Here is a 15,116-nt window from a genome sequence, read left to right as displayed (position 1 = left end):
AGTCAAGGTTACACAAGTCCCTCCAGTCCTGAGGAATGAGCTGCAATCCTATTAAAACACAGCAGCTTCTGCATTAAGTTCCCAAGCCAGACATCAGATGATCGCTAGTGGCTGCAGTCTTTAGCCTCCTTGTTAGTGCGTCCGCCTCCCATGCCGGAGACCCACTCGGAACAAGAATGAGGTGTGGCGGTGAGGACCCGGGAGAGAGGGGTTACATTAACAATATCACTTCTTCCACTGTTAGGATTTCACTTATTCTGGAAAGATGACAGACTCCCTGGAGTTTAAATTCCTCACCAGGCATCGTTTGGAAGCCGACACAGGTGGAATGTAGAGTGTGTTTGAGTGTGTCTGATGTGACTCAATGCCATGCCAAAGGAGGCCAGTGAAGGGAATTCTCTCGAATTCTCTCTCTCTCTCTCTCTCTCTCTCTCTCTCTCTCTCTCTTACTTGGCCAGAACCATGTGAAGTTTCCCGGCTACCCATCTGAGGGCTTTTGTCCTACCCCAGAAAAGTGGCAGTGCCCCCTCTCACTCCCCCGGGCAAAGACTTGGCTTTAATCTGGCATGGAGAGGATGCCAGCCCCATTCAGCCCGCTGATGTCATGCATATGCCCACCGTGGGAGAGCAGCGGATGGACCCGCAGGGGGCAAAGCGCCATTCTCCTCTCACTCAATCCGCTCTCTATTGGGATGAATCACTCTTTCAGGAATGGCAGCCCACTGTGAGGCACAATTGATGGCGATTATCCCAATTTTATGCTACCTTCCAGAGTGAGAAGATTCTCTCTCTGACTCTCTTTCTTCCTGTGTCTCTCTCTCTGACAGCTATTACAACCTTTTGGCCCTTCTTGAACCAAACACACACACAGAGCTCTCCTCAACAGCTTATAACATAATAAATGGATAAAACTGGATTGAAATATAGATGAAATTCACATATTAAAGAAAAATACAAACATCCATCATCCCAAAACATGTTTACATCAGCAATCTAATGATTTGTACAATATACATGAGTGTATTAAACTATCTCTTATGAAGATGTCTATGCAGTAAGCTGATCTAGTATATCATGCTCCGATTGCTACAGTTACAGGAAACTTCACATGATGTTATTATTGTAGGTTCTGTTCCAGAATCTGCATGAAAAAAGTGTGATGACATGTTATTGGGGAAGTCGTGGCCTAATGGATAGAGAGTCGGACTCGTAACCCAAAGGTTGCGGGTTCGAGTCTCGTACCGGCAGGGATTGTAGGTGGGGGGAGTGAATGTACAGCACTCTCTCCCACCTTCAATACCACGACTGAGGTGCCCTTGAGCAAGGCACCGAACCCCCAACTGCTCCCCGGGCGCCGCAGCAAAAATGGCTGCCCACTGCTCTGGGTGTGTGTTCACTGCTGTGTGTGTGCACTTTGGATGGGTTAAATGCAGAGCACTAATTCCAAGTATGGGTCACCATACTTGGCCACACGTCACGTCACGTATTATTTCATGAAGAAAGGTACTGGCACATTTGAGATATTTTAACAAGTAATTACTTATGTGCAATTATCAAGATGTCTGAGAAAGCTGAGAGCTTAAAGCTCAAATCATTGACCATAGCTAACCAATCATTGACCATAGCTAACCAACCATTTAGCTAATAATTTTTTTTATTAGGTCATTATTGTAAAAATTATCCACAGAATATTACCTTCTCTTCTGGAAATCTATAATATCATAATATAAATCTGAAATATCATAAATATTGTAGCTGAATTGATCATGCAAAATTAACCACAATCCGGATTTTCTTTTCATAATACACTGTGGTTAAGTTAGCAGAAAATAGCACAAACATAATTATCATAGTGTCCTGCGGTGACATAAGCTCATAGCGTGCGCACACACACACACACACACACTGGCCGGGGTCAAGACTCGGGGCAACAGTGAATAGACAGAGGTCAAATCCTTGCTGGAGGACGCACACAAGGACATGCACGTACATTCCCATCAGGTCAAAACTAATAGCAAGGACAATAAAGCATTTACATTTTAAGGACTGAATCACACTAACAATGCAATGCAATACTAATTCTGTCTTAAAACATACAAATTCAAAGCATATTGACTAATAAAGTAGGAAACGGGGAAAGTAAGCATGACTGAGCAAGTATCAATCACAAGAATATTCCTGATTATAACACGGCTCTCTCTCGATTCTGATTGGTCTGTGTTTATATTTCAACTTAGTTTACTTATGTAGCAAGCAGCCGTGTAATAAATAGGATAATGCAATAACAATAAATGTTGTTATTGCAGAATAAATCATTGCAGTCCCTTCACATTATCCCTTACTTTTCGCCTTACTCGTCATTGGTGCATATACTAATACATATTCTAATACAGCAGAACTGATAACACTTCAGAATACATAAGTAATTTTAAGTATTTCAATTTGAATTACTACTGCATTCAAATTAAATTGTAAAAAATAAATAAATAAATAAAATAAGAAAAATAGTATAGTACTGCTCTGCACATTTTCTCTTGTCTTTCTTATCTGACACACTCAGTTCAGTTCATGAATCTGTCTCAAGTCAAGTCACCTTTATTTATTTAGCACTTTATACAATGCAGATTGTGTCAAAGCAGCTTTACAGTATTAAACACGAAAATAGTGTGTCAAAAATGCAAACAAAATTCAATTCTGCTGTACGGCAGCTTATAAAAGAGGACAATAGTAAACAGTCAATATTTCAGTTAAAGTCAGTTCATTTACATTGATATTTACATTTAATCATTTAGCAGATGCATTTTTTCAAAAGCGTCTTACAAATAAGGACAACAGAAGCAATCAAAACCAACAAAAGAGCAACAATATGTAATATGTAACAATATACAGTATATCTCTATAATAGAGAAGAAACAGAAAAAGATAGAGCTAGTGTTAGAGGGTCATGTTTTTTTAAATATTACGGTAACTATAATGCGCCGTTCACTTGCAGAACGCAAGCTTCTAGAGGCACATTAGTCTGAAGTAGTGAATTTAGGTAAAGAGATGCAGAGTCAGTGGTGGTTATCAATGCACTGAATTTTATGCGAGCATCTATTGGTAGCCAGTGCTAATTGATGAACAGAGGTGTGACATGCACTCTTTTCGGCTCGTTTGGTTTAGTTCATCATTGATCCAGTGATGTCATCATCCAGCTCAGTTCAGTTCTCTTCAAATACCATCTGTGCAATCAAGCCGACAATACTGCCAGAAATGAAGGGTCCCCAACTAAGCAAGCCAGAGGAGCCAAAACTCCATCAGTGACAGAATGGAGAAAAAAACCTTGGCTCAGTCTGGGGACAGTTCTCCTCTGGCCAGAAGAAACCAGCAGTTTAATTCCAGACTGCAACACAGGTCAGACTGTGGAATATCACTCAGAACATCCATCCAGTTCCTTCCAATTCCTAATGAGCTGATGATCTGAATCAGGAGCGTTAAATAAGGACGACACACAGAATATGCAGAGCAGAGTCGAGAACCGCTGGAACAGCATGTATAGCCTCACCGTTCCTTAACTTCTGAGAAATGCTCCAAGTCACCTACCAATGTATACTGTTCTCCACATACAATAAATAAATAACCGATTTATTGTCATTCCTGTACTGCTATTCAGAAGCAGCCATCTGCATAATATTGCAGGTTTTGTGGGAGCTGTGAGGTAAAATATAAACACATGAGCGACCCATGTGTGCGCTCGATCAGTGTGCATGGGCGCACTCTCATTGTGCAGGGAAGCTCATTCTGGCTGTAATGAGCCAGTGATTAGGGAATTCTGGGTTGTGCACAGGTTTCCGATGTTAGCTGTAATGACGTGTTCACAGATCATTCTGGTTGAAGGGTCACCAGGCTCCCATTCATCTATAGTGAGCTCACAGAGAGGCACTGCAGGGGCCAAGGGCCATTCCAGTCCTCCCTCTCTTTCTCTTATTCACATGCTTTGTCTTTCTCTTTCTCACTTATTTTCTTTGACTCTATGCTTTATTTATGTCTTAATTTTCTTCTCTTGTAACTCTTGTACACTTGTTTGTGTGTTTTGTCAGATTCCACAAAGCGTTTCTACAGGAATATTCCAGGATATTTTCAATATAATGTTTATGAGGTGACTTGTGCTATACTCTGGAGTGCTAGCAAAGACAATTCCCTAATTTGTGTGAATTTAGAAACATCTGTACAGTAAATATTATTTTAAGGGATGTCTAGCACACACAACGAATAACTGTTTCAAATATGCAACTACAGTATGACAGTAACACACAGGTTAGCATGCAAATGCTTTGATTGTATAAATGACCAACCCTGTCTGGGTAATTTTGTCCAATCTTATTACACCAGTATTGCATAACCAGACAAGATGCATTCATCACCAGATGAATGCATGCAGTGTTTTAATATGAATACGAGATTCAAATATTTGTGAAATGAGACTTTAGCCATTGATAAGGTAAATTAGGCTAACTGAAATAGCACAAGCCTGTAAAAACATCTTCAGGACCCAGAAATGCCTCAGACTCCTGAAGGTTCAAACCTCTGTATTTCTTGCTTAGACTCAATTTGTAAGAGCATTCACTGTAAAGATGTTTCCTGAAATCTGTAATCATTCTGTGACGTTATACTCTCAGCTCAAAAAAACGGCCTTAATCAATGGCCACACTGACATGCCCCCTCATAATGTGATGGAGGCAGTACTGTAGCTCATGTGTGTTTAATTACATTCATAATCAGAGCCACCATAATCAGGATATGATATGTGGAATACTGCAATTTTAATTCTGGTACAGTTACAATTTAATCACATTTCTTCTACTCTGGCTAAAGTGTGGGTCTAGAAGATGACAGGATCTTTGCATCACATACACATGAGTAAAGATCATGTACAATCAGTCAATCATTATCATAAAATACAGGGTCATAAGGTCTTACATCACCTTGAATGAGTTTATTTTGAGATCATATCCAGTTGACTGCACATTATGCATTACATGCCTATACTCACCAAATAAATAAATACATGAACATGAAATAAATTTTCAAAATCAGCTATATATCAAAGCTTCCACTAAGACAAACATGCTTCTAAAAGGAATGCTAGGGTTAGGGGATGAAAGTCATGGTGCATAGCGACTTTGTAGACTGAATTACTGTAGGATATGTATCATTGTTGTATCACACCGCAGAGTATCTTCCCACACCATACAGAGCCTTTCCCAACACCTGCCTATGGGATAACTGGGTCAAGCTGGCCTGCTTCTTCCCCATTACGGTTTTATCACTTAATCAATCATAGTATTAAATGAGAACTGCATGTAAACAACTGCATGCCACATAAACAATAAACATCATAACTGGATGCAGTCCATGATACTTAGCAATACTGTCATTATGGGTGTGCATGTAAATGTAGCCAGTGAGCTAGCGCTGAGCTCAGCTAGCATGAAGCGCTGTGCATCTGTTATCTGACTGTAGTGAAGCGCAGCATTTGATCATCTCAGCCTGAACCTCAGAGGAGCTCATTAAACCAAGCACCATCCCCCACACTTCCACACGGAGAACCAGAGAAGACAAAGCACACAGACAGCAGAAACAGTGAATATTAACAAACCTTCACTTCTGCTTGTAACACACACTTGTCCTCACACGTAACACAGCATCACAACCACCAGCATTCAGCAAAGAGATTGTGAAATAAATAATAGGACAGAAGATAGACGGTCCTTCACCAAACTTTAGTTAATTTCTCACAGCCTTTGCCCTCCACAGCCTAATTAAAAACACTTTCCTTTCAAGCAGAGTCAGCTCGCTTGGCAGTCATTTCCAGTCATGCAAGTACACTTCCTGTAAACCGAATGGGGAAACACTGATATCCCAAAAACTACTTGCCAAGCTCGTATTTCAATAGCATATTTCAACAGCAGGTAATTCTATATGAATAGTACCATAAACATACTGTAAAATCCATCCATTTTCCAAACCAGAGCTGCTGGAACCTGTCCCATTTTCTTGGGGCCAGAGGCACAAACGCAACCTTTAGTTGATAACCTGTACCCATTTGGCCCTATTATCAAACAAACCTAAAACTCAAATTATTTGTTCTGAGATTCTGATTGAATGTTGTGGTTGCTTACATGCATTTCTCAGAATACCTTTTCCAAAATCTTCATCTCCCCCCAGTAAATCTCTTTATTAAAAAGCACTAAAACAACCAAAACATTGCATGTTCATTAAATTCATTATTCAATTCATGATTGTGTCTCAATTAAAAAAAAAAAAAAAGCAAATATACAGAAAGACGATTCAATGCATAATTTGATGTGTGTGTGTGTGTGTGTGTGTGTGAGCGAGTGTGTGTGTGTGTGTGTGTGTGTGTGTGTGAATGAATTCCAATCATCTGTAAATAGAGCACACTCATTCACATTTAGAATGAATTACGTGTGAATCTATTTGATCTTTTGGACTCCTTTCTCAGCTTCTGTATACTGCATGAATGCGAAAAGATGCAACATTGATGCATGTTTAGAAGCAGGTGTAATTTTTTCCCATACCAACATTTGAAGAGTTCATTTGCAAAAACAGATAACTTTTCATTGTGCATTCCGATTAATCTCAATCAAACTGCAGTTGGGAAATTTTGATTAAGTAAAAATAACAAAAAAAAATACAGCTAACTAACAATAAAACACAATAAAAACATGGTAACAGTTTACGTTCAGTGGATACTTTCCAAAATGACGGTGACGCGGAGGAGACGAATTGTTGAATAAAGTCATTATTTTTGTTTTCTTTGCATACAAAAATATTCTTGTCGCTTCATAAAATTCATATTGAACCACTGATGGCAGATGGACTATTTTAAAGATGTCTTTCATACTTGTCTGGACCTTGACAGTGTAATTTACTTGGCAGTCTATGGGACAGTCACAAGCCTCCCGGTTTTCATCCAAAATATCTTAAATTTTGTTCCGAAGACGAACGAAGCTTTTACGGGTTTGGAACGACATGGGCGTAAATGATTAATGACAACATTTTTATTTTGGGGTGGAGTAACCCTTTAATAGTTTTTTTTTTTACAAGCCCACCATGTAAAAACTGCAACCTCAGTAAATGTAATACTGTAACCAAAAATGATAGATGATATTTATTCTCTATTTTATTCTTAAATATTATATGAAATTAAAGATTTTTTGAATCACTTTTATTCATATGACATTTTGCTATTAAACATTTAGGGTAATAATTTCAGTACTAAGCTTGCACAATGAAATAATTTCCTCTCTCATTCCCAACGGCTTGTGAGTGGAAAGTATTGGCTTAATCATTATTTTATACTGTCCACTAATTACTGTGTTGTCAGTGTGTATAGAATAGAGAATAGATATCATTATCTATCATTGATAATAGTGGTAGTGTTTCAAATGAAGACATCACGGACCGCCCACGTTACATGTGCTATGTCTGACGCACACGGCACGCTAAACTGGAAACACGTTTATTGATTGGCTCACTTCTACACTATTTCTGGGAGCCTCTTTTATTGTCTGCCAGGAAACAAAGCTGTGTTCATAAAGGCTGTGACAATGAACGCTTCACATGAACAACTAAATGCTGGATTTCAAAAGTTTGTATAACTGCATTTCCCCAGCTTTTCCAAATCCAGCATTTAGTTGAATGTGAAATGGATTACAAGAGTTAGCAATGTTAAACGGTTTGTTGGAGGCTTAGATGAATGTACAAGATATGTTTTGCCATGTTTAGCTATGGGAACGTTTGACTGACCCTTTGCTAACACACGAAAGGAATCCTGAGGCATTGCATTTTATTAGGCGGTATCTCCTTTCATATCCATAATGGTCTGTATATAAAGTTTCTCACTGAAAAGGGAAGATTCTGCTGGTAAAAATAAGTAGTAGTGTTGTATTTGGAGAGTTGCGTGTGGACATTGAATAGTCTAGCTCCAAACACATATAATAACCAGTGCTTATGAATTTTAGATGATTACAGTTCTGAGAACACACATTTATGCTTGACATTTTTTGACACTTTACAAACTTTACAGAAACAACTAATTTCTTATTTTTTATTTTTTTGAAGTAAGTAAGGGATAATGTACATCCAGTCGGTTGTTATCACAGAATAAACCCCAACAGGGTGATTAGGATCTGTAAGTGGTTTATCTTGCGGTTATCTCAACTGGCTTATTACATTGTACTTACTCACAGTATTTACTTATTACTGAGTAAATAACCATGAAATATTGATGTTGAAATATTTTATTACCTCTTTAAAAGAACATTTTCTGCAAATAAAAACTGTGCCTAACTGTTCCTAACCAAACGGCTTTGAGTCTAGATGAATGAACAAGTTCAGACAAGACCAACATTTAAGGCTTAATGTACAGTTTTATCACTTATTATTACATAGCATTTCACCACATAAATCAGGGGTGGCGAACGTCGGTCCTGGAGAGCCGCAGTCCTGCAGAGTTCAGCTCCAACCCTAATAAAAGCTCACCTGCCTGTAGCTTCCTAGTAACCCTTCAGGCCTTGATTAGCTTGTTCAGGTGTGTTTGATTAGGGTTGAAGCAAAACTCTGCAGGGCTGCGGCTCTCCAGGACTGACGTTCGCCACCCCTGACATAAATAAAGATGAGGACATTAAAAATTATAAGGGCTTGGCTAGCCAATTATTATCAATTAACAATCACTCCTCGTTTGACATTAAAATAGAACCTGCTATAAAATTGAAACAAGTGTTTCAAAAGCACCCATCACTTAAATAATGGTCCAGTAGCTGATACTGATTTAGCGTAATTCTTATTTCTGATATTTACTGCTGTGATGGTAAGATTTTAACCTAGCTTTGCTAGATTTACTAATTTCACCGATCAAAAGCACACAGCATGTCTACAGCAGTGCAACAGAGCCCTGTCGCTCGTGTATACTACTCACTTCACAATCACTATACTGCATATACTCAACACCATTCACTTCTGCTGGCTTGAGCTGAAAGCACTAAACTGCGTTTAATAAGGCAGGATGCGCAGGAGACGTGATCGAACATTGTTGATTTATAATCTAATTTTGACATTTTGCGGCACTCTCTTGAAGTGCAGGTTGCTGTAGTCTATAAGGTGGTGTTTCATAAGGACTACATCAACCATAAGGCCTAAAATCAACCTGGTCTCATAAAAATACGTACCTCTGGGTACTTTTCTGCAACACCGTTTTTACGTACTTTACTGCACGTTTCGCCGCAGTTTCAAAGAGAAATGTCCACTGAGTGGCGCTAAAACACGGGTTCAATACGTCCACCCTGGCACGTTTTTATTACGTTGATATAGGTACGTATTGCTGTGTTTTTATTGCGTTTCTTCAGGTACGTATTGCGGCGATTCAGAATTCAAATATCCGGGGACTGTCGCTAAAAGTTAATGCTCTGTCGTGTTGGAAATATGCCCTACACCAAACCCAACCCTAAACCTACCCGATAGTGTTAACAAATGCAAAGCTGATATAAACGCTAAAACACGGGTTCAATACGTGAACCCTGGCACGTTTTTATTACGTGGATATAGGCACGTATTGCTGTGTTTTTATTACGTTGCTTCAGGTACGTATAGCGGTGGTTCAGAATTCAAATATCTGGGGACTGTCGCTAAAAGTTAATGCTCTGTCGTGTTGGAAATATGCCCTACACCAAACCCAACCCTAAACCTACCCGATAGTGTTAACAAATGCAAAGCTGATATAAAAACGCATTTGTTGATGCAACCGTGCCATTTGAACTTCCTTATACACAGATTTGAACTATTTTGTCGAACTGCACAGGATTCAAACCGGAGCTCCTCGCCTCTCAAGTACTTCTCCGTACTCCGTGAGCTACCAAACAAACCTACTGTCGATGAAAACCCATAGATATGAAGCTGGATATGTGCGGTGATAACGTTCAAAAGCATCAGTTTTCAAATCACCCAGCATATTAAAATTGTTTTGAAGTCATAACATAATATTCTTCAAGTAAATGTGCGAAGATTACGCTTTATTAATCGAAACTCCGTAAACTTGTGTGAAAAGGAATAAAAGGTGTCGGCGTTTTACTGCCTCTAGTGTTCATTTCTTTTGGAAACTGCAGTGATATGTACTTATTGGTACATTGGAGCTTTTTAAATACATATTTCAACAGTAGGTAAAAAGAATATGCACATTTATATGTATACAGTACATTTATTTGTGGCACAATTACACCTGGGCCCTAACCCTAATGTTGCATATGAAAAGGTATGTACAAAAGGATTTTAAACTCATAGTTAAAACAGCCTTGTGTGGTATATTTAACACTATTTTGCCATTACACCATTACTTTTATAATAATGGAACGTGGCCATCAGTTGACCTGATCGGATGGATGGATGGATGGATGGATAGATAGATAGATGGATAGATAGATAGAGAAATCTTAATTAAGCAGTGCATGCGTGCTGAGCCAAGTTTCCCCACAAAAGGCCTCTGTGTGGAGTCGTCCATTCAAACACAAGCAGCTCTAGCATCATGCCAAGTACTGAGAAATAATGGAGCAGTTTAGAGGCTCCGTCCCTGTTCACAGGCTCCCTGAGCTGGGAAAATGTTACTGCAGTGTTCAGGAGGGGCTTTTAATTGTTTTCTCATCTCTCCTTTTCGTTGGCTTTCAAAAGCCTCGGGGCTGACAAACAGGCAATGAACGGGATTGTTTTGTGTTCCGTTGGCCACAGCCGGAGGTAAACACAACGCGCCCCTGTGTTCCCCCAGTGGCCATGGGAAGGGGGAGAGAAGACAGAGATGGAGGCCCTCCGGAAGCCGATGGAGATGGGCATAGGGTGCCATTATGAGAGCTGGCATTGTGTGTGCTGCTGAGATTCTCATGCGTGTCTGTGAAGAGAAGGCCAGGGAGATAAAGCTCTCTCGGATGAAGTGAGTAACGGCTCTGCGCTCCCACACACTCGCTTATTTACATGCTCAAGAGAGAAATTAATGCCCTGCGATCTCCGACAGCGCACACAAAGATGCTCACAAAGCTACCTTAAAGGCCTATTAGAGTCTGGAGTGGAAATGGTGGCTTTGAGGTGAGGAGAGGTTGGGATGGGACTGGATAGGACTGCCAACAAGTGATGAGGAGAGAGGGAAAAAATCAGACCTTTCTTCCAGTGTGTGATTTATGGATCCGAATGTTAATCTTCCCGCTAATGGCTGCACAATGCACAAACTGTAGTGTGGACACACTGATTGACATCGTTCGATTCTGGGAGTGTGTGTGTTGAAGAACCAACTTTACAGAACACAACACTGGGCCCCTCTGCATTCATTCAGAGAATTCACAGCTAAGCCAGACAAGTCAACAGTCCTCACGCAGACCTGGATTTCACTCACAACAATCACAATTATCAAACGATGCGACTCACAAATGATGCAGCCGGGGAGAGAAGAAGAGGGCTGTTTGTTATTTTCACAAAAACGCTGCATGTATAAAATAGAGTTTATGCCACAGTAATGGCCTGGATGGAACATGTCTGATCTTCCTAGTCACTATTTGATCATCCTGCGACCATACATATGTTTGCAGAATGTGTGGATATTTGATGCGTGATTTTGTATATTTATTACTTGTTGCATTATCACTGAATCGCTAAAGGAAATACTGTAACACTGAATATCAAAGACCTGAATTAGGGTAGCATTCAATTCGGAATTGTACATGTTTTTACAATAAAAACAAGACTGCATATGAATTAATCTTTTCATTGCTGATAAAAGCGCGCAGCGATTCAGTTAAACACTGTGGAACGCCACACAGATGGATATCTAGTGTCTAGGAGTCCAGCTCTGAGGTGCTCGTCTTGCGATGGGAAATCCTGTCAATGTGCCACACGGGAATGATTTTAGCACTTCAGAAGACAAGAGATCTGACAGCTAAAAGAGCAAGACGCCATCTTTACCCATTGTCATGAAAAATTTATTTGAAGCCTACCTAGGCTATGGAGAGACGGAGATGGAGGAGGAAGAATGGAGTGATGAAGAGCGCAGAGAGAAAGGAGTTGGATGGCATTTTGGCAGCACAGGCGTGTTCCCAGGAGGATTACTCAAGCCTAAAAACACACACATTTGTCTGTCTCTCGGCCTTTCTTTCCTTCATCTTTTCACTTCTAACACCCCTTAAGCTGTTTTAAATTTCTCTCTCACACCATGTATCCACTATTTTTCAGCATCCTGCTTTTCACTTTAATTGGTCTCATTTCTTCCTCCTCAGTAGTCTTCTGTGAGCCGACAAATCTTCAGTAATGGAAATGTGTTCAGAATGCATGCGAGCGGGTTACGATGCTTATAGTATCCAAAAACACAAGCCTACCCCAATTACTCAGTCTTCACCTAACAGCGTATATATACTCAATACAATAAAACTGACTATAACTCCCCCATTCAAAACAGAGATACCTGCATTATTATTTTTTTCATTATTTATAGCTGAAGAATTTACAGCTATGCTCTACTTCCCTGGGGATGTACTTTATATTGATTTTGACTGAGCTCACCAACCCCCGGCCTTAATTTCAGCCCCATCACACCTGCCTTCACGGCTAGCCTTTGACTCAAGGCTCTGATATGACTCGAGTGGGGGAGGATATCACAGAAGGGTCTCCATCTGACACAGAATACTTCATAATCCACAATTGTTTTTCCAAATCAAAGTATAAAAAAACCTGCAAAAATAAGCTCCCCTTTTTTCAGCTTCAATAAAGGTCAATTCCAAATAGTTTTAACCTGTTTGTTTAGTTTAAAGGTTTGAATAAAAATAGATTAATCTGTGACATTATTACTGCATAAACACATTTGTGCACACATTATGCAACTATGCACGCGCACACACACACACACACACACACACACACACACACACACACACAGGTCCCTTAACACAATGAATGGGGGACTTGTACTTTTGGCACTCAGGAGCCTTTTGAAGTCCAACAGAATGAACATAATGGATTATCTGCATGAAGGCTCTCTCACACATCTCTTAAAATCACACATTAGTCAAGCAGTCTTAGTCCTATAAATAAATAAATAAATACCCACTCACACTTGACCCCAGATTCCACTGAAAATTAAATTAAATTTCAATTTTTTTTTTTTTTTTCATTGATTATTACTATTTCATTTTAGTATTACAGGAAAAGAGTTGAAAGACAGACATCTTCTGAGTAAACTGTGCATTTGATAACAGGTGAATGTACCTGAGCTTAACGCACTTACAGCTCAATAAAAAATAAATAATTTGCTGATTTAAATTTTTTTATCATTGTGTGCTTCATACTCATACAGTCATGCAGAAAGAAAGAAAGAAAGAAAGAAAGAAAGAAAGAAAGAAAAAGAAAGATGCCTGGAGCAATTTCAAACACATTACACTGAACACATTAGGAAAGCTTTAATGCAAGTATGAATCTATGGCATATGATGTGAAAAGACACACGTGCAAACTAACCTACACAGATCTCACCTGTTAGCCTGGAGGACTCAGGAACGGGTAACTGTTGGTGTTTTCTTCTCGCTCTGCTCTGGTTCTGTCATGCACTTTGGTGAGATGTGACGCGTTGGTAGCGCGCGCGTGCAGCGTTCTGTTTGGATAATCCGGTGCTACGAGCACATCTACAGTCACACTGAGGGAAGACTACCTCAGTGAGAACACAGGCGATGTTTACACTCCTCCTGCCCCGCCTCACATCAACCGTTCCTCCTATCTCCACACTCTAGATTGGGCTACCTTTGACTAATTCTACTCGCATTCATCAAATAAATTGACGTTCGCCAGTTGTTTTATAATTGACATGTACCACAGTTAACTGACGTTAAGTCTAAAATAACGATGAGTGTGCGTTTAGGAATGTTTAGGTCCTATATGGAAGAATTAAAAGAGAGCCGAAAGGAAAACGAGGCAAGAAATTGAATGTGTCGAGTGATGAAAGGATGAGGAGAAACAAAGCGGTCTCACGGCAATTAGAGGCGTATTTAAATAAATTTGTAAAATCCCATTCATACCTTTTCCTACGATCTTCTCTCGATGCACCGAGGGTTATGTTAGGAGTGGAGCCTCATGCCTTTGTTTTACAAATCTGCATTTTTACACCAATCGTATACAAAATGTATACATAATCGCCACCAACAGGCAAATTTGCAAAACAGTTAAGTTAATAAAACTAAATGAATGAATAAATAATCCTAATAGGGCCCCTGGATGTCAATGGAACTTGAAAATGAGCTTGTAGCACTATTCAAACTTTGTTTTCCTCAACTAGAATTTGTGACTAGATATTGTTAAAATTAGGCAAATGGCAACAAAACACACACAATAGCTTTTAAATTATACATCATAGGCTACAAACGAATATAAAATTAATGCAATATACAAAGTAATAATTAAGTAAACAATAATTAATTAAATGCATTTATATCCAGATCAGTTAAATGTGTTATTTTGATCTTACATTTGCATAATTGTAACAGAATATCTGGTCACAAAAAAACAAACAAAAAAAGGTGATCAGTGCTGCAAGCTCCTGCAATTAAAACCAGACTTCAAAGAGTGTTCATGATTACACACATTGGTATCTTAAGATACTTTTGACATAGATAGGTTTGACATCCAACTAAAACAACAGCATGACTGTGATAAGGTTCAAGAGAGTGGAAGGTAGAAGACAGGGTCGGCGTGACTGGGACTCGTGTTTTATTTGAGGTTCTCTGGCACAAACAAAAGAAGTGGAGCCCACTGCACTTTCAATCACTTATTAAATAACTCAGAATATAAATCTGCATACAATTCCGGCTCCCGCAACCAGTCTCCCTGTGTGGCTCAAGTTCCCAGTCAGTCTCTCTCTTTACATGCTCCAGGTGGCCCCTTTTATCCGGTCTCTCCACACCAATTACTGAAACGAGACACAGGTGTTTATCATTTGCGCTTGACCTACTTACACACAGCTCGTCTCCTGCCTCTCTCTCCCGGTGCAGACCTCGCTGAACCATGCCCACCTCGCCACATACCCCCACCGGCCGACTC

The 15,116-nt window shown here is 39.6% G+C and overlaps 1 protein-coding gene across 2 annotated transcripts in view; it reads right to left on the bottom strand.

The window, feature by feature from the left end:
- The window catches only part of LOC107685079 (excitatory amino acid transporter 2-like), a 41,809-nt gene extending 28,058 nt beyond the window's left edge, over window positions 1–13,751 (bottom strand). The window contains exon 1 of one of the 2 annotated variants that reach the window (XM_016481547.1): window positions 13,560–13,751. The gene's annotated coding sequence lies outside the window, so the exon portion shown is untranslated. The remainder of the gene's footprint in view (window positions 1–13,559) is intronic. The other variant, XM_016481556.1, reaches the window with a different exon arrangement.
- Between the last annotated feature and the right edge of the window lie 1,365 nt (window positions 13,752–15,116).

Source organism: Sinocyclocheilus anshuiensis, unplaced genomic scaffold, assembly GCF_001515605.1.
Source record: "Sinocyclocheilus anshuiensis isolate Anshui unplaced genomic scaffold, SAMN03320099.WGS_v1.1 scaffold749, whole genome shotgun sequence".
Classification (NCBI taxonomy): domain Eukaryota; kingdom Metazoa; phylum Chordata; class Actinopteri; order Cypriniformes; family Cyprinidae; genus Sinocyclocheilus; species Sinocyclocheilus anshuiensis.
This window is presented reverse-complemented; position numbering and strand designations above follow the sequence as displayed.